Source organism: Marmota marmota, unplaced genomic scaffold (assembly GCF_001458135.2).
Source record: "Marmota marmota marmota unplaced genomic scaffold, marMar, whole genome shotgun sequence".
Lineage (NCBI taxonomy): Eukaryota > Metazoa > Chordata > Mammalia > Rodentia > Sciuridae > Marmota > Marmota marmota.
The window spans coordinates 24,712,233-24,740,231 of record NW_025999977.1 but is presented as its reverse complement, the minus strand read 5'-3'; the positions used below and the strand labels follow the sequence as shown (position 1 = coordinate 24,740,231).

The window sequence follows — 27,999 nt, the reverse complement described above, 5'->3', positions numbered from 1 at the left end:
ATGTGACTTTGGGTATAGCCAACTGAAACGACATGATCATCTGTTGAGTCCCAGGCTGAGCCTCAGGGGACCAGTGTGCTTCCTCCTGCTCTCTTTCACCTGCACCACTGCCATGAGAACATCCTGCTAAAGGATGAAAGGTAGGGCTGGGGATGTGGCTCAAGCAGTAGCGCACTCGCCTGGCATGCGTGCGGCCCAGGTTCGATCCTCAGCACCACATACAAACAAAGATGTTGTGTCTGCAGAGAACTAAAAAATAAATATTAAAAAAATTCTCTCTCTCTCTCTCTCTCTCTCTCTCTCTCTCTCTCTCAAAAAAAGAACAAAACAAAACCAAAAAAAAAGGATGAAAGGTAGGTGGAGCAAAACTGAGTCACCCCCATCACCCAGATGAGGCCAGCCTAGATCAGCCAATGGCCAGTCCACCACTGGCCATGTGGTTGAGCCCAGCCAAGAACAGCAGAAGTGATTGACAACACTTAACTGACCCTAGAGGCTGAAAAATAAGCACCTATTATTACCTGGCCCTGAGGATCTGCATGAACTTGTCTTACATCACGCAGTGTCATGGAGGCAATAGATAACTGGGACTGAGTAGTGGAAGAACGAGGGCTTTGGAGTCAGTGTTACTTGTATGCAAATCTCGGTTCTAATGTCTGCCAGCTGTGTGCACCTGAACGAGTTCTGCAACTTCTCCTAGATTTAGCTTCCTTGTTTAATGAGCAAGGTTAACCTCAGAGCATGATTACCAGGATTAGCAGAGTTACGGTGTGAAAGCTCCTAAACTGTGTCTGGCACATGGTAGGTGATCAGTGAACGTGACTTCCCTTGTCTGAGATCTTTTAATGAAATGCATAGATCTTTCAACTCAGACCAAGTACTTTGGCATCTTTGTTCATAGATTTGAAGAGTCTTGAATCAGACCATGGGGCCATCCTGATGTTCATCCTGCTCAGCAGCCTGTTTGCCTCACTCCCTGGAAGAGCACAAACTCTTTCCAATGTTTCAATTTCTACACTGATAATCATCTACAATGTTTCCAAGGGCCATAGAGCATCCCATTAATGAACACAACACCATTTATTTTACCATTTGAGATGTTTACATCATCTCCCTCCACCAAATAAAGAATAAATATATACTAATTACTAGGATTAAACAAGGTAACCAGGTGTGGTGGCTCACGCCCATAATCCCAAACATTTGGGAAGCTGCCAGGGAGAATCACAAGTTTGAAGCTAGCTACATAGGGAGACCCTATCTCAAACTAAATAAAAGTAAAAAGGACTGGGGATGTCAGTGGTAAAACACTCCTGGGTTCCATCTCCAGTGTGTCAATAAATAAGTGATGTAATTGTGAAATGCTAATGAACAGAAGAATAGCAAAGAGAAGGCAAAGCCTTTAATACTGACACTTGGCAATAATGGTCCTCCATCATTAATGAAATCCCACATCCCTGCAACAATTCTGTTGAAGAAGAGATACAAATAATACCTTTATTAAAACTATCTATCCTGAATAATTAAATAAGAGCTCTGATGTCTAAAGACAAAAACCCTGGTTGTCTGAGAAATTTTGCTTCTGAGATCCAGCAAAGCCAGATAACTCAAATTAGCCAGCACAGTCTTAAAAGAGAAGACAAAACTGTAGCCCAATCTCTCCAGATTGCAAGGATTCAGGCTGTGAGACTGGTTGTCACCATGCCCCACTCCTCTAAACCTGTTTCTGCCCTTGGTCTTCTCAGAATGTAAGACAAACAAGAGCAGCTGCCTGGCTTGAGAGAAAGATGTCTGCCTTTCCCCAGTCCCCTTTGTGAGCGCATGGTCCCTCAGCATGCCATTTCCCCATTTCTGAGCCTTCCAGTAGAAACAGTGGGTAAGGCTAAAACAGATGCTGCCAACTGGTCAGCAGGGCAGCGGCCCGCCGTCAGCAGATCCCTCGCTCCGGGAGGAAGTTGTACAGGTCTGCAGCGGAAGTCCATTTCCACTTATTACAACTAGACAAATGGCTTTTAAATTACGTCCTAAAAGGCGAACAGGCCATTTGTCTTTGTAAGTAATGGCACAGAAATACAGTATTACTGCCATCCTCACCCTGCAAAGGGGGAATGAGGGAGGGTGGCTAAGAAAGAGGCCCAGGAGGCAGAAACACCCAGGGTGGGCAGGATTTGATTCAGAAAAGTTGGCGGCTTTTCTGGAACCAGGTGGGAGCACACACACTGGCTGGACCTCTGAGAAGGCAGAACTGAGGCTGCTGTTTCTGAAAGCTACATAGATCAGAAAGGAACCTGGTGCAGAACTACCAGGACAAGACAGGGAGGCTGGGGAGCACTGGAGTGTGGTGAGTGAAGAGAAACTGGACAGGGGCCATGACCAGGCCTCAACCACTAGGCTACAGAATTCAGACTTAAACCTCGAAGATGCCATCTTGCAAACCGTGGACTTTGCAAGGAAGTAGCCAGATGTCTGGCCAGCTCAGAGAGCATCAGACTCCGAGCTCAGCCTCTGGGGTTCCAGGCCTCTCTCCTCACCACCCTCTGGAGATCTTAAAAGCCAGTAACTGCTACCTCTGCTGGGCCAGGCGTGAGTGCTGTGACATGTTGTGAATAGAGAGACATTAAAGAAAGAATGCCAGCATTCCTCCTCTGTGCTCTAAAGCCTTTGTTTGTCTTATTAGTCGAGGCCTGTCAGTTCCCCCCCGTGAGCTGACAGGTCTGGAGGGTGAAGGAAGCTGTCACCGCAAGGTTTCCACGCTGACAGTCTGTCTCGACTCCATTTCAGCACACAGCCAGCCTTGAGGCACCAAGTCACGCTCCATCTTTCAGATCTGTGGCTTCCCCGGGGGCATGGCAGGACCAGAGCCCCCAGTCTGGAGCCCAGAAAGTCACACGGAGGGGCCTCTGGGTCTGCTGAGAACAAAAACCTGCCAGCTCTCGGGGATGAAGTTATCATCAGCTCATTTCGCTGGCCTTTCCTCCTTCCCAAGGAGGAAGTGCTGTTATGTGTAACCTTCTCCCTGCTGACTCCTTTTTGTGAGAATCTGAAGTCCTATCCTTCGTGGGAGCCGTCAACAGTGCGGCTGTTTAAGACTCTCCATTACTAACTTCATGTCCCTCCAACTGGACTTTCACCCTCACAGCTGTGTGCACTTTACAACTGGTAAACATCATTCGTGTCCAGGAGAGTTGGTCTTATAAGTATAGAGGGTTTCTATATTAGATACATTAAAAAATAAGAGTGTAAAAATTTCATGCATTTTTTTAAGGTAACACAGAAATCCAAAGGTATTCAATTATTATGGAAGGAGCTAAGTCCCCAGGTTCCTAGGGTTGGCGTTTCTACTCCTCTCTACTGTTAGGGATGCTCTGCTGAAAGGTGAAGAACCACCTTACTAAAAGACAAAGTTACACGAATAGTATGTGTCTCAAGTTCTTCATTTATAGCAATAAATAAAATTGCACTTATATGACTAGTTCTATCCTAAGCTCTTTGTATGGATTATCCTCTTTAAATATGGCCACTACCCAATGAAACAAGGACTATTATAACGGCTCAGAAAATCTAAGTGCCCAAAGGTCATACAGCTTCAAAATGGTGGCACCAAGACCTAAACCCAGTAATATGACGACAGATCCTGCCTTCTTACATCTTTATTTATTTAATTGGTATTGGGGACTGAATCCGGGGGCACTGAGCTACACCCCCAGTTCTCTTTTGTTTGTTTTTGAGATAGAGTCTCACAAAGTTGCTGAAGTTCTGGCTAAATTGCTGAGGCTGTCCTCGAACTTGCAATTCTCCTGCCTCAGCCTCCTGAGTTGCTGGGATTTACAGGCATGCGCCACCACGCTTGGATTAGATCCTGCTTTTTTAGTTGTTCATCTACACTGACCGAAATGATGGAGCTGGATCATAAGTTGTTTTTTGTTTTTTTGTTTTTTTTAGTTATATGTTCCCAGAACCAAAGCATAAGGGAAGGGATTAAATAAAGAGAAATTCTTTCTTTAAAAGATAATTCCATGATAGGTCATCCTTATGTAACTCTAGTGTTTTTGTACGCAAGAATTTTGAGCTGGGTTTCATATTAGCGTCAAATTAGGTAAAATGGAACCTGAGAAGGATTCCTGGAGGAAGCCCTTGGAATGGGCTCAGAGAACATATATTTCGTGGGTTTTCCAAATCCTCCATGGTGCTGTGGTAGGACCAACTTCTGCAGAATGAGAGTGGCTTCCTAGTAGCCATATGCACTCAGGAAGCAAGTGGAGGAGATGACAATCAAGTGACAAACATGATTTGAAAAGAGGTAGCACAGCTGAAGAGTGGACCCCAGAGGAATGCCTGCCTTCCTGTGGGTTCTTGAGGGGGCTCCTGGCACAGTGGCTCTGAAGGACAGGGACATCTGGTACCTAAACCCTGCTCTCCATCCACTTCCAAAGGCTACTTCTCTGTCCAGGATGCTGGTTCTAAGGCCTGCCCTCGGGGCCTGTCCTCATACAAAGCACAGTAAAGGCAGGTTTGATTCACGGAATCAGTGGAGGGAGCAGACATTTGCCCAAGAGATCCCAGGGAACAGAAGACAAGGCAAGGGGTCTTAAAACAAGATCACATGGCCTTGGTGAGACCATGTACAAAGGAAGAGGGACTTTGTCAATCCCATGGTCCCTGCCCTGCTGTGTTTGGCAGCAGGAAACACAGGCTGAATATCTGAGAATGCAGAACTTTTTATCAGCCTTGACTTGAAGCCTTTCCTCACTCACCTGTTCTGAATGTCCACCCCCACCAGCAATTACTGAGCTACATATGCCTCTTCTCAGAAGCAGCCCAGGCTTCCCACCAAGAACCATGGCTCAAGGTCATGTCTCTGAAGGACACAGCACGGCTTGGCCATGGATATAATGCAAAGAAGACCTTCAAAATACGTAACTATTGTTGTGACTTGGGTACCAACCAATCAGAGCAGCCACACCTCACCTGCCTCCAGTTACCATTCAGTTAATCCCATCAGAGATAAATTCTCTGATTAGGTTAAGGCTATAACCCAATCATTTCTCCTCCAAACTTTCTTGCATTGTCTTACATGTGAGCTTTTGGGGGACACCACATCTAAACCATAACACTCCGCTTGTAAGTGTCCTCTCTTTCCCCTTCACTGGTTATATCTCCCAACCTCCTCAGCTCTGCCCTCAACTTCCTGACTCCAATAATGCTTCCCTCTACTCCATCCAGAGTTGTCTGCATCTCTTCCAGGATACCTTCTTCTGGATTTGGAATTTGATGTTATAAAGCTCAGCTCTCCACTGGATGTTGCCCCACAGTGTCTTTCTGACTGCTCCATCCATGGTTCTACTACCCATGTCCCCGAGGCTGTGCTCCTTGAAGGCAGGGAACAACCTTTAGGTTCTTGTAACCCATGGTGCCGAAGGTAGGACCGAATATTCTGTGGATGTTCAACCAAGTTGATGTGTACATGGACATGAGTCCTGCCCTGATGCTGGCTGTCACCTCCATCTTGGGGCCCCAGTTTCCTCATCTGTAAAATGAGAAGTTGGAATCTGGTTCTCAACCCTGGCATCACACAGAATCACTATGAAACTTAGAAATAGTTTCAATTGGCAGGGCCTACCTTGGGGATTCTGCCTTAACAGCATTGGGTAGGACCCAACATCAGATTTGCCACCCCCTTTTTTTTGACATTCCTGGGGACTCCAATGTGCAAGCAAGACTTTAACCACTAGATTAGATCATTGAAACAGTCCCGTGCAACTCTGTGATTCCCTGAATAGAACTGAATTGGATGGTGTTCCAAGTGAGGTCATCCCTGAGAGAAGGTCTGGCTTAAAACTCTTCTGATACCCAGGCAGGAGAATAACTATAGCAATAGCCACTGTCAGAGCTCAGTCCTGGTCATCACTGATGCCTGTGACAGGTCTTCCCCAGAGCCCTGTTCTTAAGTGATGTGTATGTCCAAAGGACTTCAGATGCTGAATGAAAGGGTTAAGGCCTCCCCCAAATCCAACCCCCCTACACATATTACGTGCTTTTTAAAGTGTCAAGAAAAGTTCAGGATTGTTGTTGGCAGGTTGTGCCAAAATTCTTGCCTGAACATATTGGATTATAAAATATGTGGATATGACAAGCCTATCTGACAGATCGAATGCCTCATGCTAAGATGATGTTTCAAAGAAAGACATGTTTCTTCACTGTTGTGGTTTAGGGTTTTGGGTTGTTTTGTGTGTTTCCTGAGTGTTTTCATTCTTCCCTCCTTCTCAAAATATGGTGCTGACTTTGAGCTGTGACATCAATTAAAAACTGAGCTAATAAAATTGCTAAATCCATGAGAGCACATAAAAGGCCACTTAGGAAAGCTGGTTCCGGCTCCTATTCAGAGCCAAATCTTGGACATCAAACCACCCTCCATTACAGACCTTCACGATTCCTTGGGTATAAAGGTCTTTTTGTAACACTCCCTCTTTGTGGGGCTGCATAAATGGGGCATATTCATATTCTCTCTCTCCCTTGTCTCCTCTCTTTCTCACCCCTGCCCCCACATGTTGAAACAAGCACAGTAATTGCATTACCAGATTTCCAGGATTAACTTTTGGTTCAAGGAAAAGAGCCGAGTTTGAGCGTGTATCTGTAATTAGAGGTGGGAGGGTAATTAGCTGTGTGCAGCTAGCTGGTGGCTACAAGGGGCCGAGAAGACAAGTCTATTTGTTCTGTTTCATCAAACAATTTAATCAAACAGTAAGGGCTCTGCTCACAGGCCCCACAAAACAAATATTTGCTGATTGATTGATTCATCAAGCCACTGGTCAATTCAGTTAAACCAGGTCTTTGCCAAAGAAAGAAAAATAATTGACCTAAGTCTTTTGCTTTCAAATGGCTGCTTTTCTGCCTCTCAGAAGCCACTGCAGAGGGCATGGAGGAAAGGTGCTGAGACCTACTCTTTTCTCACCTTTTAATGTCTTTCCAAAATAAATAGAATTTTAAAACCAATAGGTTACAAAATGAAGTTCAAGAGAAAAATACCCAAGAGACATTCATCACTCATCCAGGCGAAGGCCCAGATCGTGAGCAGACCATCTCCTCAGGATGGAGGTGTCTCCCCCCACCAAGAGGCTGTGGAACCAGTGTCCCCCTGCAGTGGGGCAGCCCTGACCCCACGGGCATCTTCTCCACCACCACCAGCTCTCCAGGTGCAGAGCAGAGATGCCGTCCCATAGCCAGGTGTGGACATGATTCCAACATCTAGACACAAAGGGAACACAGGAACCAGATGCGGATGCCTGTCCACCTCCCAAAGACCTCTGCTGTGTCACTCAGTAGCAGACTGTAAATGACTGGCTGGAAGCCCCACTCTTGTAGAAATTTCCAGTGGAGAGCCAGGTGTCACACTTTATTTTTTATTCTGGAGCCACTGACCAAAGGATAATTGTCTCTGTTAGGCCCAGAAGAAAGAAGTTTACCCCACAGCAATGCAGGGCTCCAGCTGTGTACAGAAATGTCTGACCCAAGGATCTGCCCAGGCTGGGGAATGGCAAGGAGGCGGCTTTCCATGAAAAGCAATTTAAAGTGACATGATGTTAAAGGCCAGGAGTCTAAAGAAGGCAAACAGTTCATCACCTGTGAGTGATCCCCTGAGCCCGGACACATTTTTTTTTTTAAGTCTCTCACAACTCACCCAATGTTTAACTTGAAGTCCATTTGTTAATTAGGTAAACACGGACATGATATTGACAATATATCTCTAATCCCAGCAGGAAGGAAGTATCTGGTGTCAGGCAACTTTAGGCCCTCTCCAGGTCCCTCACCTGAGGGCTGGAGTGCACTGGGGGTAGGTGAGAGGGGGGAATGACAGCTCAGACAACAGGTGGAGAGCAGTGGGGTCAGACCTCCTTAACCCTCCATGTGCCAGGACACTCACACCGGGGTCTCATCTCACAAATGAGATCAACGTTTACATCAGCAGACTTTGAGTAAAGCAAGTTATCCTTACGGTCATGGGTGGGCCTCATCCAATCAGCAGAAGGTCTAAATAAAACAAAGATTTGCCTCTCCAGGGCAAGAAGGAATTCTCCAGGCAGACAGACTACCTTTGGACTCAGCCCAACTGAGTCTTCTGCCTGCTGGCCTACTCTGATTTTGCTACCAAGATTTTGCTTTGGTCAATTCATTATTTTCATTATTACACACACACACACACACAATCACACACAATCACACACAGCCTGTTGGTTGTGTTTCTCTGAAAAGCTGGGCAATACACTGGCAGTGTAACCAACCCCATTTTATAGATGAGGAAATGGGTTCAAGTGAGAACAGGAGCCAAGACTGGGCCACTGTGGTACTGATTAACCACTGAGAGAGTGCGTTGGGACATGTTTACATGTGAGGACATCATCATCATTTAGAAACATAAAAGGCAGGGCTGGGAGCTCAGGGAGTATGTCCTGATCACAGCACCCCTGGTCTTGAGGATTTCTGGGGCGTGGACACCCCACCCCACCCCCATCCCCCATTGTTCCTTCCCCCCTGCTGATCCGATCACCTTTCTCAATTTTCCTCAGTGCTGTCTTCCACACGAGGGAAAATGCCTCATTGCAAACTTTCTGGCAGGAGAACTAAATGACAGTTTTAAACAGCGCATTCATTGTACAATGCTCAGACCTCAACAGATGAACAAGTTAAATAATTAAGAAATTGTGTCTGTGGCACCCTACAAATGTGACCTGTGCTGCAGAGGTAAGGGGTCATCTTCACCGTGGTTCCAGGTCGTGAGACTCTGGGATGCTGAGAGAACACAAAATTTCTTGGGTGTAAGAAATAGATCACAAAAGTTCCAAGTCCAAAATCAAGAGCACTCTGGCTACGATGTAGCTTAAGTGAAATGATCTGAGACTTAAGACCCTAAATGAAGTAAATAAATCCTCCAGGTTCAAGCACTTTATCCTCCAGCCCTCACATTAAATAGGTTCCTCTTCTTCATTAAGGAGAAACATTTTGGTTGCAAGAAAGAGAAACCAACTTAAGGCAACTTTAACTCACACGTGCAGGTCTCTCAGCACCTGAGGGCACGAGCAGCTTAGCCTAACAAAGGGATTAGAATCATCCCTTCAGAAAATGGAAGGCCATTGGGAAGGCACAGTCTTCTTTCTTCCTCTCCCAATGACTTCATTCTTTTCTGTTTACTCAGTTCATGTAAGTTTGTCCTAAATTGATGTTGGTCCTTTTTTCAAAAGTCTAGCCAAGAATGAGATCTATGAGTCCTGATTCCAGACTTGAGAGTAAACAACTCTGATGGTGGAGCCCGATGCCCACCCCTCACCCAATCAGCTATGGCATGGGCTGGCATCAGCACCACCAACATGGCTGTCAGACTCCTACCCTTGTGGCCAAGGTTGTAGGATGGAAACAAGAATGTTACCCCCCAAGCTGTCAATGACACCAGTGTTTTTTCAAACCTGACTTTGCATCAGAATTATCCAGAAATCTTGAAAAATATACATAATCCCTAAGCCTATGCTAACTCAGAGACCTTGGACTGGTGGCCTCCAACTCTGAGTAGCCTGTGTACCTTCTCTGAAATGTTCTAAGACTACGACAAGATAATTAGCACATTTGGCAACAGCCTTCTCTCCCTTTTCCCTACCTGCTTCTTCCCCTCCCCAATCCCACCAAATGATTCTGTGCAACTCTTTGAAGACCTCTTCCTGGAAAATGACATAAAAGATTATCAAGCGATGCAGATCAAGAGATGGCGATGATAATCCAAGGACCCTTGTGAGCCTCCCACTGTGTTTCAAGCTTTCCCACTTCAGTGCTTCCTGCTAGCTGGTCACTGCGTTTGATAGCCATGACCTCCTTCCATCCTGAGGACGAGCCCATAAGGCACATGCTTTTCATTCTCATGACAGATGGAGGAAGTGACACTCAGAGAGGTTAAATGATTTGCCCGATGTCACATAACAACCACTCACATGTCTCTCTCCTTCAGTCCTGTAAGGTCAGGGACACTAAGTAACTACTTTGCTCATTGCACTATCCCCAGCCATGAGCCTGATGCCTGACACAGGGGACTTGCTCAACAATGTTTGTGGTGTGTGGTGTGATTGTCAAGGAGAGGAATAGTGGCCACGTGGTCTTTAGGCTGATGTATTCTGTGCCTTCTGACTACAGCTTCTGGACCAGGTGTCCCTCAGCACCTTTGCAAGCCTTGATAGTCTACAGATGGATTATCCTCTCAGCCCTTGGAGTAGCCAGAGCCCTTGGGCCAGTAGCCTTCTCCAGCTGTAAGCCGTCTTTGTCTGCTTCCCCTGGGATGCCAAACAATTACTATGTTTTACTCGGGTTATGATCTGGGAAAGTATGGGAAATACAGCACAGTCTCAATTAAAGAATAAAGATCTGTCTTGTAATCAAACACTGTACCCCTCACCAACCCTTTTTGGTTATCCAAACACTATCCTGTTGTTGCAGGGCATGAAGCCTTCTGAAAAACTGAAGCAGCACAAAGACCCCCCTTCACCTCACTTCTTACAGTCAGGCCAGAAAGATTACAGACATGTCACTCAGACTAATAGGCATGAGTTTATTAGAAGGGATAGGAAAGGGAAAGGGGGACACTCTCAAGGGGGAGAGTGGATCCTCTCAGGAGAGGGATGGCCCACCTCTCCTGCCCTGCAGTTTTATTGGAGGGTCCAGGGGAGTTTCCAGAGAGTCCTGCCTAGGTCCTTCTCTGCACCTTTGACTAAGAGCAGGATGACATCAGACTTTCACGACCCCACTGCCATGACAACTCTAGGTCACTTTGGCCTATGTTGACCTGAACCTGTTCTTACAGATTTTATGGTTAGGGGGAATTATCCTTATCTCCCTGAGTTCTGGGATCTGATCTGTGTAAGGATCACAAAAATGCCCCCTGCAACGTAACTTATGTTCTTTTTTCTGTATTTTGGGCCTGAATTTCTCCTACAGATACAGGTAAGGAATAAAACATATTCTGTTGACATAAACGAGGCAGGTAAATTGCTTTTTAAAAGAGAAAGCATGTGGGGGTCAGCACAGTGGGCCCATTTTATAGACTTATTCCCTTAAGCTCATGTTCCCACCACCCACTGTGCCCCTTAATACTGTGATATTTAGGAAGTTGTCCTAGATCCCCTCTCTTAGGAAAATAACTGGATGACAGTTCTCACAAGACAGTGGTCCTCCCTTCCAGCCGAGCACCCCAAGGCTCCCTTCACCCTTGTCCAGATTTAAACTCAGACCCTACTGGTGGGGGATGGGCAGGCAGTGCAGAGGTGCTGACCAAGGAGAAGGCCATGGCCAGCAGCATCTGGCATTCCGCACGTGAAACCCAAAGGCTCTAAGCCCGATGCCAGGACTCTGAAACGCCTTTCCTGCCAGGGATTATGTTCATTTGCACAGGATCTGAGACAGAAATTCCAAAGAGATGATACTGGAAGCCAAAGGCCTATATCATATTAATACTACAGACAGGAAGGCTCCCTCAGCAGCTGGGAGCAAACATATATTAAATAAAGAAAGGGACCTGGCCCCAGCCCAAGCCCCAGCAATTCAGCCAGGTCATTTCAGATTACAAATAGAAATAATTAAACCTTATTAGGTTTATTATAGACTTTGTCTCTGGTTAGCTATTAGGTTTCTGCACTTACATGCTAATTTCTGAGGCAAAGAATCAGAGATTTCCCAGATTAGCTATTTACCACAGCTCATGGGCTGTAAAAATCAAACTATTTACACCGCACCAAATCCTCCAGGCCCTTGTCCGGTGCAGCAGTAAGCAGAACCCAGTGTCACCTGAGGGCTAGGTTACCAGGCTCCACACAGAAACCGCAGTGCTCCATTCACAGGCCTTGGTTTGCAGGTGTGGCTCAGCTGGGCTTCTTGGGAGAGGCATTTGACTACTTCTAATGTCAGTCTGCCCAAGCACCCTCAGCCCTCTCTTCCCCAAACCCCAAATTCAGTTCTCATATTCCCATACCTATCACTTCTCAGCTGATAACAATTGAACAATCACACTGTTAAGTAGTGTAGACGTAGACAGAAATGTCTCATCTCTAAACTAAGAATAAGAATGACCACTGCCTGGGTTCTGAACTCATCTGGGTTCATAGTCTTGCTGAAATCACTACTTGTATAACCAATTGCTTAACTTCTCATCTCAGTTTCTTTAGCCATGAAGCAGGGATTGGATTCTGGAGAGATATAATGAGATGAATGTATTCCTTCTTTTGCAAACTTAATTCTTATTCTTGCCCACTTTTCTTTTGGGACACTTATTTTTTGTTGATTTGTAAGAGCTCTTTATATGTTATAAACCTTAATCCTGCTGGGCACAGTGGTGCACACCTGTATTCCCAGTGGCTTAGGAGGCTGAGGCAGGAAGATCATGAGTTCAAAGCCAGCCTCAGCAAAAGTGAGGCACTAAATAACTATGTGAGACCCTGTCTGTAAATAAGATACAAAATAGGGCGTGGGGATGTGGCTCAGCAGTCAAATGCCTCTGAGTTCAATCCCCAGTACCCAAAAAATAAATAAAATAAACCTTAATCCTCACAAACACCATATTTTTCTTAGCTTGTCATTTGTTTATGATATACAAAGTGCCTAAAACTGTAACTAACACATTGGCCACAATTTTATTACTGAGAAATGGTTTCTAAGTGTGAAATTTCTGTAAAAAAAAAAAATAAGTTATCATTATTTTATCATTATGAACCAGGACAAGGCTGGACCCCCAAACAGGGAGCTCTACCTTTCTAGAGAACTAAAACTGGTCAAAGCTGGCCAGGGCTGGCACTAGTGACCAGGAGTCTTCAGGTGAGAAAGACAAATGCTGATAGGAATCTAAGATCTTGAAAATGAAGGGTTCTGCTTGAATGAGACTGAGACCACATCCTGTTTCCACCAACCTCTCCCCCCACCTCCATTCTTTCTTTCAGACACACACACACAAGCTTGAGGCTTGTGGTAAAAACCATCCTACGTCACATTGCTGGAGAAAACCGAGGGCAGTTTAATTGAAGAGTCGACACTGGCTGGAACCAAAACAGGTGGGGTGCATTTGTGTAAACGGGTCTTGGCTGATATTCTGGGGGGGGGCGGGGTGACTATGAGAATAAAAGGAATGTGGTAACACGGCGCCTGCGTGGAGACGCTGCGGAATGGAACACGTTTGCATCTACTCTCTCATGTGATCCTCAGAGCCGCCCTCAGAGGTGTCCAGGATGGGTATTTCCAGGCTGTTTCAATGAAGCAGAAACTGGAGCTCAGAAGTTCTGTGCTCTCTTTAAAAACACTTAGTAACAGACAGAACCAGGATCGGGGTCTCTTGATTCCCACCAAAGATCTGCATTCAACACATATGCACTGAGACGTCACCTTGTCAGGCTCCCAGCTGAGGGTTTGTTCTACCTTTGGTTCCAGATGCTCTCAGTGTTCCTCAGTCCTTCTGTGTCAGCCCAAAGCACTTGGATTCCCAGAGTCAGTCTCAGGTTGGAAGGACCCTCTGAAAGGTCAGAATGGCACATCTTGGGGCTTTGTACATGTCCCTGTATCATAAGCCTAAGAAAACAGAGCTGTGGTCAACTCTTTCAAACAGCGGGGCTATGGCAGCTCTAAGGAAGGGCCAGCTGTGGGCCACGCAGAATCCTCCAATTTATTTGACAGCTTAAGAGGATTTGAGTCTGTGAAATACCTTTGGTTTCACTGCCCCAGTTGAAACCCCTTTGGCTAATTCAGCAAAATCAATGTGGCTTTGGGTTAGTGCTGGCGGGCAGAAAGGTACCTCTTGTCCCTAAACCCAGCTCCATAGTAGCCCAAACAGCCCCCAGTGGGCTCCCTCTCACTTCATTTTTCCAGTAAGGCCTCCCCCCAAGGCTGGCCACCAAAAAACTGTTCAGGGATCCCCACAGTGGTAAGAGCACAGAGGGCCACAGCATGCCAGTCGCCACCTGGAGCTCATAGTCCCTCCCACCTCCTCAGCATCCTCTCCCTCAAGAGCTGCTCCCCTTTCAGGAGAGTCTAATCAGCCAGCAGCCAGAGCTGTGGTAACTGAGCCCAGACACTGGATCAGATGTCCTGAGGGCCCCTGCCGTAAACTGCAGGTCACATAATTCAACATGATCCCTCACTCCATCCTACACTTTATGTGCTTCAGGGGACATACAGCTGATGGTGAGGAGATAAGTCTTGCTGTAGGCCTGCGGGATGCAGATTGCTCTAAAATGGAAAAGTTACTCAGGTCCAAAGAGCGACTGGTTCAGGCCTCCCAGAGGAGAGGGAGGGACCTCATCACGACACTACATTAATTTCCCTCTCTGAACCCCATGAGGAAGACACAGCTCTTCTCTTTGCTTGTGCTACAGGCAGGTCCTCGGAACTGTGTCCAGGGTCCCTGGCTTCCCATGTTCTCATCTGTAACTCAGGAACCGCTCTCTGCTGAGAATGAGATAAAATATCAGTGTGCATCAGTCCTGGGGAAGAACGACTCTTGAAATAAGTGAGAAGGCCATTCTGCATCCCTGCGACCCTGTAACTGCAGAGAAAACATTTCATTCTATTGCCTAGAAGCGACACTGCTGCATGAAACAATAGTGGCACATGAGACTTTTCTACTGAGGCACATGGGGTGGATATCTGAGACGACCGAGTCCTCCAGAGCCTTGCAGAGAGGTTGAAGCCCTGGCTTCTGTTTTCACAGGGAGGAGTCAGAGGAATCTTCCCATCTGACCCAGGACCCCCAGAACAAAGGGGCGATCTCCAGGCCACATGTGCTTGAGAGTCAGCCAGGAGGCCCATCCTGCCAGCAGCAGCTGTGTGCCTCGAGTGCCCTGCACCGTGCGGCATGATTGACAGTCACACTCAGGTCTCCCTCCCAGCTGTCACCGGCAGACAGGCCCCATGGTGGGGCTGCTGTGCAATGACATCTAGACATATTGCTAAACATTTCCAGCTGCCAGGAGGGCCTGAGTACTATATGAGGTGAGATTCTGCAAGGTTTCACCGCAGAGGCGAGGACAGCCGGAGGGCATTCCCTAAACTCTCTTCCACTGTCCTCCGTTTGATGAAAGACTTGTGGTTGAACCTTTATCTTCCATAAACACTGAAAATGTAGTTACCTTGATTTCCATGTCTCATTTTCATTTTATTAAAAAAATGGGTTCCTTGCAGTAAAACATTTGATACTCTGGATGTTCTGCAGAAAACAGATGTTTCTCCATGTAATAGACGTCGGCAGGCCTCTGTGTGCCCACCAGGCCTCGCACTCACACTCCGACACACATATGCACATGTGCATCTCATGAGGGGCCAAGGCAGGGCTGGCTCGCTGGGGACAAAGAGTCTCAACAGCCAGGAAGCCACACCACTGGAGTCCCTTCAGCTGTGAGACCTTTGAGCCAATGGATCAAAGGAAATGCAAAAGCACCAGCAAGAGAATGAGCAGGCCCAGAACTGGGACTGGGGGCACTTGGCTTCTGAGTCCCTGTGGTGCACATTGTGTTTGCTCCTGGGGCCTCATCACACCACAGGGGAGTGGGAGGAGTGGCTGAGCACTGGCTCTCTCTACCTCCAAGGACGATAGGTCAGAGCTCAAAACCACACAGGCCCCATCTTTCTCAAAATCCCACGGAAGCACCTTAAAGATTCTGCAAGGTCCATTTTTGACAAAGCTATAAGTGAGCCCTCTTCCCCTCTTTCTCCTCTTTCCACAACCCCAGGCTGAAGGGAGAAGCCCACATGGGGCCTACGGCCTTAGCAAAAGCCAGAGCTTGGTTTCTTCACCCAGAGCACATAGACCAGTGTAATCTATTGGGCTCTGGGACAGCCTGGCTCACTCATTTTTCCATGAACATGGTTGTCCATCTCTTCTTAAGTTTCCCCTAGAACTAGCTAAGACACCTGAGGCCAGTTCCCTTCCCAGGGATATTTGAATTTCATTGAGACCTTGAAAGATGAAGAGCTTTCAAGACCCATGGTAATTAATCCCTGTCTATGGAGGGCCTTGGGTGCCAGGAGAGTTGTTTCTGGGCAGGAGGGGACTCGACTGCTGGAAGTTGTCACTTTCCCCCACTCTTGCTACCCACACTGCAGCCTGAGGGCAGCATTGCAGGCCTTGCCCTGCACCGGGATGCTTGGTCTCCTTTTGGCCAGCCTCTCTATTCTAGGGTGTCAGGTGGGCCATTTCCTTCTCAGTCCCTCAAGACCACTTGGGAGGCTGCACGTTGTTCCCATGAGCTAGAACTCTGTACCAATGACCCTGTGAAACCATTTCCCTATGACTATCTTTATTTATGACCATATCACCTCCTTCCAATTAGGATTTGTAAAAGTTTAAGAAGTACACATATTCCACCAGGTGTGGTGGCACATGCCTCTAATCCCAGTGATTTGGGAGGCTGAAGAAAGAAGATCTCAAGTTCAAGGCCAGCCTCAGCAATTTAGGGAGACCGTTTCAAAATAAAAAGGAATGAGAATATAGCTTAGTTGTAGAACAACCCTGGGTTCAATCATCAGTACTAGAGAAAAAAAATGTGGGGCAGGGGGGCATATAAAATGACAATATTATAACAAATAACTGGAAACCAACATAGAAAAATAAGATGAATCATGAATCTTTGTTAAGGAGAACTATAAATTTGGCTGTGGGGTTCTCAGATGCTATAGCAAAGAGGTAATACTACCAGTTATAAGACTTACAGTGTCACCAAGGTGAAATACAAACTTTTGCTCAGAAGACTCAGTTATTCCTGGGAGTAAGATTCAAAGCAATTACTCATACGAGTTTGCAAAGAACATTGTAGTATGCCAATGGCTTTCATCTTGAAAAAACAAAAATGAAAAACAACCCCCCCAAAAAAATATCTCTTTTCAGAGTTATGGGAAAAAACATCATTCACATGGATCTCATAAATAAGCAGGGGTTCCTATCCTCATATCAGATAAAGTGGATTTCAAGCCAAAGAAAATCAAAAGAGACAAAAAAGGACATTTCATACTGCTTAAGATAATTATACATCAACAAAACATAACAATAGTAAATATTTATGCTCCAAACAATGGAGCATCTATGTGCATCAAACAAACCCTTCTCAATTTCAAGAAGCAAATATACCACAACACAATAATACTGGGTGACTTTAACACACCTCTCTCAAAACTTGATAGATCCTCCAAACAAAAACTTAATAAAGATGGTATAGAACTAAAAAATACAATTAATAATTTAGACTTTACAGACATATATAAAATATTTCATTCATCAATGACAGAATACACTTTCTTATCAGCAGCACATGGATCCTTCTTTAAAATAGACCATATCTTAGGCCACAAAGCAACTCTTAGCAAATACAAAAAATAGAGATAATACCTTGTATCCTTTCAGATCATAATGGAATGAAATCATAAATCAATGACAAAATAAAAAATAGAAGCTACTCTAACACCTGGAGACTAAATAATACTCTATTGAATGATGAATGGATAACAGAAGAAATCAAGGATGAAATAAAAAATACTTAAAAGTAAATAAGAATAGTGATACAACATATCAAAATCTCTGGGACACTATGAACCCAGTGCTAAGAGGAAAGTTCATTGCATTGAGCTCATTCATTAAAAGAATAGAAATTCAACAAATAAATAGCCTAACATTACATCCCAAAGCCATAGAAAAAGAAGAACAAATCAACACCAAAAGCAGTAGAAGACAGGAAATAATTAAAATCAGAGTTGAAATCAATGAGATTGAAACAAAAGAAACAATCCCAAAAATCAACAAAATGAAAAGTTGGTTCTTTGAAAAAAATCAATAAAATTGATAAACCCTACCCAAGCTAACAAGGAGAAAGAGAGAGAAAACTCAGATTACTAACATTCATAATGAAAAGGAAAATATTACAGCAGGCACTACTGAAATACAGAGGATAATCAGAACCTATTTTGAAAATTTGTACACTAATAAAAAATCTTGAAGACATCAACAAATTTCTAGAGACATATGACCTACTCAAATTGAATCAGGAGAACATAGGAAATTTAAATCTGTATGTATTCTATATCAAAATGCATTCTACTGTCAAGTATGACTAAAAAAATAAATAAAAATTTAAAAAAAACACACAAAGACAAATCAAGGAAAGAGAGCTTCAGACCAATATCCCTGATGAACATAGATAAAAAATTCTTAATAAAATACTGGCAAATTGCATACAAAAATATATTAAAAAGATAGTGCACCATGATCCCAGGGATGCTAGGTTTATCCAACATACAGAAATCAATATATGGAATTCATCATATCAATAGACTTAAAGAAAAGAATCACATGACTATCTCAATAAATGCAGAAAAAGCATTTGACAAAATATAGCATCCATTCATGTTCAAAATACTAGAAAAACTATGGATAGTAGGAACATACCTCAACATTCTAAAATCTATATATGCTAAACCCAAGGCCAGCATTATTCTAAGTGGAGAAAAACTGAAAGAATTCCATTGAAAAACGGGAATGAGATAGTGATTCCCTCTTTTACCACTTCTATACAACATAATCCTGGAAACTCTAGCCAGAGCAATTAGACAAAAGAAAAAAATTAAAGGGATACAAATAGGAAAAAAAGAAATCAAAATATCCCTATTTGCTAACGACATGATTCTATACTTAGAAGATCCAAAAACTCCACCAGAAAACTTCTTGAACTAATAAATGAATTCAGCAAAGTAGCAGGATGTAAAATTAACACACATAAATCAGTTGCATTCCTATACATCAGTAATGAATCAACTGAAAGAGAAATTAGGAAAACTATTCCATTCACAATAGCCTCAAAGAAAATAAATTATTTGGGAATCAATCTAACAAAAGAGGTGAAAGACCTCTAAAATGAACACTAAAGAAAGAAATTGAAGAGGAACTTAGGAGATGGAAAGATCTCCCATGCTCCTGGATAGGCAGAATTAATACTGTCAAAATGGCCATACTACTAAAAGCACTATACAGATTCAATGCAATTCCTATTAAGGTTATGATGATGCTCTTCATAGAATAGAAAAAGCAGTAATTAAATTCATTTGGAAAAATAAGAGGCCCAGAATAGCCAAAGCAATCCTCAGCAAGAAAAGTGAAGCAGGTGGCATCACAATACCAGACCTTAAATTATACTACAGAGCTATAGTAACAAAAACAGCATGGTATTAGCACCAAAACAGACATGAAGATCAATGGTACAGAATAGAAGATACAGAGACGAATCTACATAAATACAGTTATCTCATACTAGACAAAGGCATCATAAACATACATTGGAGAATATGTAGACTCTTCAACAAATGATGCTAGGAAAATTGGAAGTCCATATGTAGCAAAATGCACAAAACTCAGAGTGGATCAAGGACCTAGTAGGACCCTGTGCCTACTAGAAGAAAAAGTAGGCCTAACTTTCCATCGTGTTAGCTTAAGAACCTAATTCTTCAACAAGACTCCTAAAGCACAAGACGTAAAATCGAGAATCAATAAATGGGATGGTATCAGACTAAATGCCTCTTCACAGCAAAGGAAATAATCAAAACCATAAAGAGAGAGCCTATAGAATGGGAGAAAATCTTGGCTACCTGCACTTCAGATAGAGCTTCAATTTCCAGGATACATAAAGAACTAAAAAAAAAAAAAAAAAAGAAAAAACCTTAACACACACAAAAAACAAACAATCCAATTAGGACAAAGGAATTGAATAGGCATTTGACAGAAGAAGAAAAATGAATGTTCAACAAATATATGAAAAAAAATGTTCATCTCTGGAAATTAGAGAAATGCAAATTAAAACTACACTGAGATTTTATCTCACTCTAGTCAGAATGGCTTATCAAAAATACAAGTAACATTAAATGTTGGCAAAAAAAAAAAGGAACACTCAAAGTTATACATTGCTAGTGGGATTGAAAACTAGTGCAACCATTATGGAAAGCAGTATGAAGATAACTCAGAGAACTTGAAACAGAACCACCATTTGGCCCAGTGATTCCACTCATCAGCATATACCCAAAGGACTTAAATCAGCATACTACAGTGATGTGGCCACATCAATGTTTATGCATCTCAATTCACAATAGCTAAGATATGGTGCCCTTCACTAGATGAATGCATAAAGAAAATGTGGTACATACACATAACAGAATATTACTCGGCCATAAAGAAGAATGAAATTATGGCATTTTCTAGTAAATAGATGGAACTGGAGATTATCATGCTAAGGGAAATAGACCAATCCCCCAAACACCAAAGGCTGAATGTTCTCTCTGATTTGTGGACACTGATTCACAATAGGTGAATGATTGGGAGTGGGATAGCTTCACCAGATTGGACAGGGAAGAACCAGGGGAAGAGAGTGGGGATGGTAATGGGAAAGACAGTATAAAAAATTGAACATAACTTTCTTATGTTCATATATGAATACACAACCATGTAACTCCACATCATGTACAACCACAAGAATGGGAAGTTATATTCCATGTATGTACGACATGTCAAAATACATTCTACTGTCACATATAACTAAAAAGAACAAATAAATTTTTTTTAAAAAAGGATAAATATTTTTCCAAAATTGAGTTTATCTTAAAAGAGAATGAAATAGAGATAAAATAAATGAAATCTATTAAAAATTTGCTCTGACTGAAGGGGACAAGGGCTCTGTACTGTCCTCAACATGCCAAAGTCATCCATAACCTCACTCCCCAATTGGCTCAGCCACACTGACTTGGCACTGTGAGTCACTGTTTCCAAACCTTGCCAGAGGTGAGAGTCCCCTGGAGGACTTGTTAAACATAGGGAGCCCAAGGCCCTCAACAGAATTGCAGCAGAATTTTGGAGAGAGGAGGGGTTATAGGTGTGACCCCAGGTGATCTCTGTCCAGGTGAGTTGTGGAAACCGTGCCACAGACCAACTCCTGAATCACATGGCTGCTGGACAGTAAACCCCACCCTGTTTATATTACCTCCATTATAAGGTGGGGTCCCTGCAGAGGTCTCAGCCAGGAGAAACAGGTAGGGTAAGATGGCACTGAGTAGGCTCTCAGGCCCATAGGCCACAGTGACTGGGAGAGAGAATTTTCCTGTCCCATTCCCTGTCCCACCTCCACATCAGCCACCCCTTCCCATCCTGCCTTTCCTACCCAAGGCAAAGCAGCTCTTCTGTCCTCTCCTCAGAGACATGCAGATATCAATGGCAACAACACCAGGCAGGTGGGCAAGAAGGCTACCCCCTCATGTGGTGGCAGAAGGAGAAGCACAGTACCTCAGGTGAATTAAGAAGCCATCTCCCTTGTCCAGCCCATGACCCGTACATAAGCCAGCACAGCTCCCACAAATCCTGCTTTCATAAAATATCTTCACTTTGCAAAGTCCTTTATTAACTTCCCATTGACCATATTTTGTCAAATCTTATCATGATTAGGTGCTTCAGCCCTAGAGCTATATCCTGGGTTCAAATCTTGATGCTCTCATGATGTGTGTGCCCTTGATAAGTTCTTAACTGAAGAGCCCTAGTTTTTGCATCTGTAAAATGAAGATATTCACTAGGTAGAATATGCCACATTGTGCTGCATTAACAAAGAATCCCAAATGTCAGTTGATTAAAACAACAAAGGGTTTATTTCTTTTTCAAACCAATTCAGCTACAGGTCCAGGACATCCCCAGGGCAATTGTCCTCCACAGGTAAGCTCCATGATCCAGGCTATTTCAGACATGTGTCACTCATTTCCACAATTGGGAGCAGATTCTGGAGGACTTCACTATTAACTTCTTGGCCCAGAAGTGATTAGTGTCACTTCCATATGCCAATCATAGGTCTGAACTAACCATATGGTCCTGCCTGTAGCCAGGTTGTAGGAAATAGTAACCATCCTGATGCCCAGAAGAGACTCAAATATGAGCAAGCACTAAGCACATTGAAAATGTGTAAAGGAGTGCTGGTGATAACGAAAGGAAATAATCCATATAAACCTTCATGGTTTCTTTTAAATAGAAAAGATTGATTTTCATCTTTGACCATTTTTTTTCCATTCTGGTTCTCACCAGTTTTCTAGAATTTGCCCATTTCCTAGCTTGCAACTTCATTACCCTTTAGGCTCAGGTTTTTGTAACTTCTCACTTCCATGAAGCCCAATGTTCCTCATGAGACTTGTATCAGCCACTGTAAGAATTGGAAGCTACCATGGCAAGAGGCCAGGGATGACTTAGTATCTAGAATACAACCACACAGATGGCACACATACTTAAGGGACACATAGTCCAGAGGTCAGCAATTAATGTTTCTTGCACACCATCATTAGCGGTGAAGACAGCTGATTCAGGATCAAGGTGCCGGAGAGGCCACCAAACGCAGAGGAAGGAGCATTCCTGGGAAAGGGATGATGATCTGGGTTTTTAAAACCTCAGTTTCTGCATGTAGCAAACGGCGCTGATGCTTCTGCCAAGCTCACTGGGCCCCAAGAAGAGCAGGACCTTGGTCCTCTGTGATGTGATCCAAATGCAGAATGGCATCTCTGACAGGTGCCAGATCCTTTGGTATCTGTCTCTGGGGAAAGCTCACCAACAAAGTCCTTTGAAGTCCTCCAATGCTGGCCCTCGGGGATTCTCTTCTCAGAGGTCTCTGTCCCCCAAGCCCTAATTCTTACTCCCTTGATGACCAATTTACCATCAGACTTGCACAAGCCAGTCTCCTCCTCCTTCCAGTTTGCTGGGTGGGGCTGTCCACTTGAATTTGGAGTGTGTGCAGCTTCCCAAGGCTTTCCCAGTGGAGCCCTGAGCTCAGAGAATAGCAAGCAGCTGCCCTAATCTTAACGAGGCTCCTTCCACCATTACACCACTTTAATGCCAGCTTTTACACGGGCATCTGGGGATGTGTGTGCTTACGAGCAATTTGTAATGAAAAAAAGATCAACCTGCAGCGGGCTGGGAGGAGAGGAGCCCAGAGCAGCAGGAAAGACAGGCCCCTTCACAGGGGCCGCCCCAGGCTCTGGGGATGGGGCTGTTGCCCTGGGATGTTTAAGGTACTATTTGATCTCTCCTTTAGTCCCATATGGCTTTAATTTCCATGTGCTCTGAAGGAGAATGGAATTAGACCCAACAGAACCCTTGTGTCTTTCCTAAAGACGTGTTTTTAATCAAGAAGGAGAAGGACTAAAGGGAATTCCTGTTCATGGAAGACCCACTATGTACCAGGACCATGCCAAGAGACTCATTACCTCACATGAGCCTCACAATAACCTATGGAGGTAGGTTTCGGTATTATCCTTTGTGCTTGATTCTCCCCACCTTCCCCAAAAAATAGCCACACCCTCATCCTATCCAGAAGCAAAGCCTGTTTCTCCATCCTTTGGGTCATCCTCCTGCTTTGGCCCATGGGGCCTTCACAAATACAATGCAAGAAGGGGCTTGAGTAGTGTTTTTGCATCAGGGCTTTGCCTTTGCCTGTTGTTCTAAGTCCGTTGTCACCATGTACACAAGTGCAGGCTAGCTTCCTGGAGAATGAGGGACCCATGGTGTTCCAGCCACCCCAGCTAAGGCCATAGACATAGGAGTGAGGCCATCCTAGACCATCAAGCCTAAGCTAAGGCAACTCAAGCCTGGAAAACTGCCCACTCAACATGCAGAATTGTAGGAAATATCTGTGCTTGTTTTCTTAAGCCACTATGATTTTGGAAATTTGTTCTCCAACAAAAGCTATGTGATACATTCCTTGTTTTAGAGGAGAAATCTGTGGTTCAAAAAGCTTAAGTTGTTTCTCTAAGGCTCCTCAGGTAGCAAGTAGCAAGAGCAGGGATTTGAACCTAGGCTTATATTCAGTGCACTGAATACCTTACTTTCCTCTAACACTAGCAATGGAGTGGGACCCCCGGGAGAAACTTGCCCTAAGAAATGCTCACTCCCTTGCACCCACTGTGGCCACTCCATATTGAAGAAATTTGAGAAATCTGTGACCCTTGAGAGCATCTCTGCTTGGGTGGACCTCACTTCTTACAAAAGGCACAGCATAGGCCTGTGAACTTTTCTCTAGATGGTATTTTTATAAATGGAACCAAGTTTTTCCATTGCCTACTCCTGTCTCTGAAGAACATTCAAAAGGCGGAGGCAGCACGACCTTCACTTCTGGTCAGGTTCTGAGTGGTTCAAAGATAAACCTTCAGTGCATCTGGTGATTTCCTCGTTCAGCAGATGCCTGAAGGGATGCTATTTTGGATGTTCAAACTTTCCCCCAAGGAAACTACTTCCGATTGTGAGATCATATCCAAGAAGGGCCTGCCTGCCCATGGACACACCAGGCACAAGGGACTCCAGTGACAAGTCTGCTGTGTCGCAGCAGTCAGTTCACGAGCACAAATTTCCCCAGCAAAGTCCAGTTGTGCTTGCTGGTATAGCCTCAGGCTACCCTAAGTACCCTGGCACACAGGCACAATGCACATGTGTTCTGGGTCTTAGGCCAGCATAGCCCTCTGTCCTGATGCAGGATTGTTTTTAAGCAAAATTGAGAAATAGCTGTTCTATTTTAACATTTCTGGGGCTTTTTTTTTTTTTTCAGTCCCTGGCTTCCCCACTTTGGAATGAGCTTTAGCCCACCTCCCACCTCCAGTACCATCAAAGAGTTCCATGCTCTGGAATGATGTCTCCTCTCCCTCCCGGCCTGCTACCGTCTTCTCCTCTCCTCACCATGGGCCTATCCTCCAAGGCAGGCTTCCTTCAGCCATCTCCATTTTGTCTCATTTTAACTACTTCCAGTCCTCTACCTAGAATCCCATGAGTTATCTAGAAGCACCAGGCATTTCTTTCCTTGTCTCTCCCCCTGGAAATGGCAGTGGAGCATCTGCTGGTAGCTGCATTAACTAATCCATCAACAACATTAAAGTGGATTCAAATCACCTCTGGAATTTCAGATATAAACTCTCATCTACAGTGAGGAGGGAGTTTGTATTTTGGTATCCTTCATTACTTAAAGGCTAAAGTCTGAACCTGTTTAAAGATAAAATGCATAAGGAGAAGGAAAGCTTTTTATATGATTTATGGGATGCTGTATTGAACCTGGAGTTTATTCTTGAAAGCAATTTTGTGTAAAGAAATTAGCAGATACTAATTGCTTTCAGGAGAAAATTGCCTCTCATTACCAACTATTGAAATGAGCTCCTTCCTAGCAGTGTGAACATCCAGTTTCCAGGAGCCATAGGACATTGTAGAGCGCCCCCTCCCTTCTAGCCCAAAACAGAAGACAGGTTTTGCAGGTTGCTGAGGAGCTTTGCTTGAGAAAAGCTGTGATAGGGGAAGGTCCAGTGTTGCTTTTGCATCACAAAGTGACTCCACATGGGATCATTGGTAACAAGCACTTGTTTAAAATCTCAGCTTCTACTCCAAACTCAGCATGGCATCCAAGGCTCTCTAAAACCTGGGCCTTGCAAAACTCTGTTCTCCAATTCCCACCCTAAACATCCCCAGGCCACAAATAACTTGTCTACCCTAAACCTCCTTTCTTCCCCTTCTTCACTGATTCAGTCTGTCAGCCTTTAGTGCCCACTGCAAAGTGACTTCTTCCTCACAGCCTCCTGTAGAACCTGGGCCCCTCCCCAGCAACATCAGGGAAGAACTCTGTGGGTCCATTGGACCTCCTCCAGCCCTCCTCCTGCTGCTTTCACTTCGAACAAGGGCCAAGATGAGGCTGGAAGAATCTAACTAAAAAGATCCTCTTCAGAACTCATCCTGCAAGTCCTGAGGGTCAGACACCTTCTTCATAGGCAGCACCATATTTAGGGTGCCCAACAAGGCAAGCTAGGGCCTCCATCTGCCATGGCTAATAAACTGAGCACTAATGAGTCAAGACAGAGAACAGTGCATTTCCCACAGCTCCCTTAGTGCTCTGGCTGGAAGGAGGTCCATAGCAGGAGCGCATGAGCAGGAGCCTCCAAGGGTCATTCTCAAGTAACAAGAATGGTCTCTAAACTACACTTAAGGGCCCAATTAGCTCCAGGGCTTTGGTTTTACAGAGAAAGGAACGTAAGTTGGAGCTTGAACAGAATTGCTCAAGACCAGGGGAGAAATTGTAGCCACCATGGGAAGTCCTTCTCTGTTTTTGCCCACAGGGCTCTACCTCTCCTCCAAACACAACGGGGTCCACTGGAAATGGTGCCAGCTTTACCAGGCTGCCCAAACTGTGGCCCTGCTGACATAGAAGAGGGGCCTTTGTTCCTGCATTTCCAAAGAACTAGCGTGGCATACCCTGCCAGGCCACTCTCTTCTGCTCATGGGAAGCGCTGCACTGTCCACAGTTGGACTTGAGAGCTCTGCCTTAAAGTGCATGCTCAGTAGAAGAGTGATCACTCGAGCCCTTCAGAGTGTTCATCAGTCCAGCCACCATCTATCAGATTCCCTCTTGCTACTGGCAGCTTAAATGACCAGGTCACACCCAGGCCCTTGGAAGCCCAAACAGCCCCAGTTCTGGGCATTTCCAGAACTCCTCCCAACTGCAGAGGAGAAGGGGTCAGGATCTCCACAGAGGAATGCACCACTTACCACTGAGCACAGCCCAAGGCAGATCTGACACCAGGACAGTCGACCCAGAAACACGGAACTGAGATTACACCTTTTTCCTCCCTGACTCTTCTGAGTAGGAAAAATGAGGTTCCCTAAGGAATCCAGGCCTCCAGGTTACTCTAAGAAGTGGTAGAACAACTGATGCTGCCCTAAAACAGTAGCTGAACCTCCTGGGTCCAGTTCCCTGTCTTCAGGCTTGGCTCCAAGGAGAGTGAGCCACAACCTGGCCTCGGTCACCCCAGGACACCACCCTGCTCAGCCAGAAGCAGCCATCTTGCCAATGCTCTAAGCACCAAACCTCCCCTCAAATGCTAGTATTTCCATGTACCTAAAAAGCCCTGGTTTTTTTAAAAAAAAAAGCTGGGCTTCATGTTTCCTATCCCAGACACCAGCTCTTGTCACTAAGGCTTGCCTCCTGCCAACACTCCTCACCAACTCATGGTCATGTAAAAAAGCACAATCTCTTAAATTACATCAAAATGTAAAAGTTCTGTGTCTCAAAGGACATTAAAGGAAACCCACAGGATGGGAGGATATATTTGCAAATCATACATCAGGTAAGTGAATAATATCCAGAATTTATAAATAATTCCTGTAATCCAACAATAAGAAAAAAACCTAACCTAACTGGAAAATGGACAAAAGACTTGAATAGACATTTCTCCAAGGCAGATACATAAATGGTCAGCAAATTTATGGAAAGATGCTCAATCTTATTAATCATTAGGGAGATGCAAAGCAAAATGACAATGAGATGACACCTCACATCCATTAGGAGGGAAGCTATAGATAAATAAATAATAAGCAGCAAGGGTGTGAGGAAGTTGGAACCCTTATCCAATATTGGTGGGAATGTAAATTGGTATAGCTGCTACAAAATGATATGGTGGTTAATGTAGAATTTTTAAAAATAGTATTACCATATGATCCAACAATTACACTTCTCTGTATATACGCAATAGAATTGAATGAAGGGTCTTAAAGAAGTAGTTGTATATCCATGTTCATAGGAGCATTATTCACAATAGCTAAAATGTGGAAGCAACTCAAGTGTCCATGAATGGATGAATACACAAGCAAAACATGGCTTTGCTATGGTCTAAATATTTATGTTCTCCCAAAAATCCATATGCTGAAATCCTAAGCCTCAAAATAATGGCTTTAAGGAGGAGATTAAGTCATGAGGGTGGAGCCCTCATGCATGGGATTAGTATGTGTTCATGTGCATGCAAGCCCAAGGGATCTCATTTACATCTTCCATCACGCGAGGAAACAGTGAAAAGTGCTGTCTGTGAACAGAAAGTTGGGCTTCACCAGACACAAAATCTGCTAGTATAACCTTCCCAACATCCAGAACTGTGAGAAATGCATTTTTGTTGTTTATGAGTTGTTCAGTT

The 27,999-nt window shown here is 44.4% G+C and overlaps 1 long non-coding RNA gene across 1 annotated transcript; it reads left to right on the top strand.

The window, feature by feature from the left end:
- The first annotated feature begins 1 nt into the window (after window position 1).
- Window positions 2–20,593, top strand: LOC125617314. Its single transcript, XR_007348295.1, has 5 exons — window positions 2–12; window positions 2,178–2,181; window positions 5,543–5,552; window positions 13,247–13,251; window positions 20,403–20,593. It is a non-coding gene; the product is annotated as an uncharacterized LOC125617314 (long non-coding RNA).
- Window positions 20,594–27,999: the final 7,406 nt, after the last annotated feature.